Source organism: Tupaia chinensis, unplaced genomic scaffold, assembly GCF_000334495.1.
Source record: "Tupaia chinensis unplaced genomic scaffold, TupChi_1.0 Scaffold150243_1, whole genome shotgun sequence".
In the NCBI taxonomy this organism is placed as follows: Eukaryota; Metazoa; Chordata; class Mammalia; order Scandentia; family Tupaiidae; genus Tupaia; species Tupaia belangeri.
The window spans coordinates 799,245-802,452 of record NW_006210084.1 but is presented as its reverse complement, the minus strand read 5'-3'; the positions used below and the strand labels follow the sequence as shown (position 1 = coordinate 802,452).

General features: G+C 46.3%; 1 protein-coding gene and 1 pseudogene across 7 annotated transcripts in view; one reads left to right on the top strand and one right to left on the bottom strand.

Moving 5' to 3' along the window:
* RAB9A (RAB9A, member RAS oncogene family) overlaps positions 1-3,208 on the top strand; it is a 49,101-nt gene that overhangs the window by 43,704 nt on the left and 2,189 nt on the right. The gene's annotated exons all lie outside the window — the stretch shown is intronic.
* LOC106734257 (maleylacetoacetate isomerase pseudogene) lies at positions 636-2,775 on the bottom strand (annotated as a pseudogene).

Sequence of the window (3,208 nt, the reverse complement as noted above, 5' to 3'; positions counted from 1 at the left end):
TCGCTTTCTGTCTCTCTGTCTGTCTGGCGAGCGCACGCACCCTATAGCGAAAACCTCTCCAAAAAAAAATTGTGTGTGGCTGGACTCCCACATGACCAACTGCAGTTTGAGTCCTGGACCTGGTGACTGGAAACGCACACTGGGTGCGAGTGCATCCATGCCCAAGATCCAGGGAAAAGAAAGGAGGATTAAGGTGTGGATATCCCCTCTGGGAGCTGATTTCTCACTTTCCCTCTCTTTGTTTCCCTCTCCACCAAGCACAGACACACTAAGGCAAAAACCTTTATTTAAAACAAACAATTCGGCGAAAGGAAGACCACTGAAGGGGTTACTGGGGAAGGGTTCCCAGTGGAGGCGATGCCCATTCTGAGCAGTACTAAAGGCACAGGAGTTAGTTTGGGGAATGAAGAGGAGCTATCACCAACAGCAGAGGGAAGGGCATATGCCAGGGTGAAGGCAAGAGAGAGAAGGGTGTGCTGAGCGAGTAGAATTTGATTTCAGTTCCATGTGATAGTACATTTCAGAAGGACTGAAGCCGAGAATGTGGATGGGGAGGCAGCTAGAGTGAGGCCGGCCAGATTAGCAGGGGCCATGTCTTAGCTTTGAAGTTGGCCTTCATGCTGGATCTCTGGAGAATAAGCCATTAAAGAATTGTTATTTTTAAAAATTTTTATGGTGCTCTTGCTAGCCATTTAGTCCACATTCTCATTTTGTCTTCATGTCTGCCTTATGACAGACAGGCAGTGATTCTACCCACTCTCTCCTGGCATCCCTACACCCCACATTTGCAGATGAGGGGACTGAGGCAGGACAAGTTTCAGTAGGAAGGCAGATCCAGAGCAAGAGTTCAAGTTGACAGGGTAGAATTCAAACCTCCTGCCTTCCCATTTAGGACGCACTCATTTCCAGTCTCCTTCAGCCCTCCCCTCTGTGCCCCTCTCCCCGCCACTCTCCCCATCCCTGTGTCAGTGCAGATGTTTTGGGAGCCAGGCCCTCAGCTCAGCAAGTGTATCCAGCTGCCAGCAGGAGTGAGACACTTGGAAGGCCTTGAACCAGCAGCATCTTGTTGATGCGGCTGATGGCAGGATAGGGGCTGAGTTCCACCTTGAACTTTTCAGCATCTGCCACGTGAGGCACTTGGCACAGGTCAGCTGTGGATACCTGGTTTCCCATGCAGTACTTCCCGCAGTGCTCTGCAGGATCTGCTCCTGAGAGCTGATCTGCTCCAGAGAGCTGGCTCTTTGTCCACTCATTTCAGGACAGACAAGTTCTTCAGGGGCTAGATGGCCCATGGCAGTGAGGTCAGAAATCCTGTGTACACTGGCCCTCTGCTCTGCAGGGTCCTGAGGCAGGAGCCGTGGAGTGAGCCACGTCTCCCCTGGGTACTCAGTGATGGCCAGTGACTGGCCAGTGATAATTCTATCAATCTTAAGTGCCTGGAATTGCTCAGAGAACTGCCCTCCCATTCTTTATGACATTGATAGGCGTTATCAGCCTGTACCTTTCAAGGCCAGAGCAGTTTGGACTCTCCATGAGCAGGATCTTCAGAATTGGGAATCCAGGATGGGCTTTGGCCTGCCCCCCTCCCCCCACCAGGACTTGGTGTTTTTAACTAGTGCTCTTCTCAGCACAGCACAGACCTTCCATGCTTGCATCTTGCATTTCAAAAGACCCCCCCACCCACCTCCAGCACCTGGGACTTTCAGACTGAGGCCCAGTGACACTCCGCCCAGTCAGACCGCTGATTGTCATCAGGCTAAAATGAGGGGCTGGACTAGCATGTTCTTCCCTGTGACTTTGTGCCATCAAAGAATTTTAAAGAGGGGGCATTAGATCCTATCCCTGTGTGGAAGTTGTTGGTTTGCTTTCTTGGTTTTGCTCTTTTTTTTTTTTTTCTTGAAGAAGTTGTTTATGCAAGATTCCAAAGCATTAAACAAAGCAACCAACTTAGCACATCCTTCCCTATGTCAGGAAATGAAGGGGTTTAGGTTGTTTCAGTTTCCTCTCTAACATTTAGTCTGGGCACTGAGCAGAGTGATACATTTGAAAGTCTCTTGAGGTGTGCACCTTAATTGCCTCACACTTTTATCGGGCAGTTTAAATTGTGTTAATTTTAGTAGTAATTACTGGAGTAGTAATTCGAAAGAACCAGTAAGAGGTAGGGACTAAGGTATGTCCATCATTTTAATAATTTTTTACCATTCACTTGATTTCTGATTATACTTCCTGCTACAGGTTTTGACCAGAATAGTAGAGTGTGTTCCTCATAATACAACATTTCCTGTGTTACAGAAAGTGTTTGGTTACTTTATACTGGATCACATTTGAATGGAACCAGGAGACAGCTAGATAATGTTTACTGCAGTGATTTTGCAAGTTAATGCAGTCATGTAACAATTACTGTTCATGTCCTTATTACATTCCCATTGAGGAATTACTATCTATTTTCATGTTAAAGTTAATGACCATTCTTGCTATCTAGTTGTGCTAGCTATTGGCTCTTTATATGTATCTATTTAAATTAAAGTTAATCATTGGTGAAGCTGGCTTTAGGGTTCATGGGAGTTCATGACATCCTCATTCTGAAATTTTGTGCAGTTTGAAAGTTTCTGTAATAAATTAAAACAGAAGCATTGGATAGGAACAGTGCTCCCACAAACAGAAGTAGCCATCTGTCCATAGGCATCTGAAATCTCATCCCCGCGGGCTGGCTCCGGTAGTAGGCAAGTTGTTTTATTTGTTTTGTTTTTGTTTTTGAGAGAGATTTTTGGTATAGAGGCATGTGCAATTTTGTGCAGTTTGAAAGTTTCTGTAATAAATTAAAACAGAAGCATTGGATAGGAACAGTGCTCCCACAAACAGAAGTAGCCATCTGTCCATAGGCATCTGAAATCTCATCCCCGCGGGCTGGCTCCGGTAGTAGGCAAGTTGTTTTATTTGTTTTGTTTTTGTTTTTGAGAGAGATTTTTTGTATAGAGGCATGTGTGCTCCCCGGAGAGACATAGAGACAGAAAGCAAGAAATGAGCCCTCAGGAGGGATGGCCACACTGCAGTCCTTTCTCCCCCATTCTCCTCTCAGGATCTGGGGCTCTCACAGACACACGCCCGATATGAGTTTTAAACTACCAAGTGAAGGACTTGAACTGTGGGTGGCTACTTGGGAGTCCAGTGACATAACCATTACGCCATCTGCTGGTCCCAGTGTAGG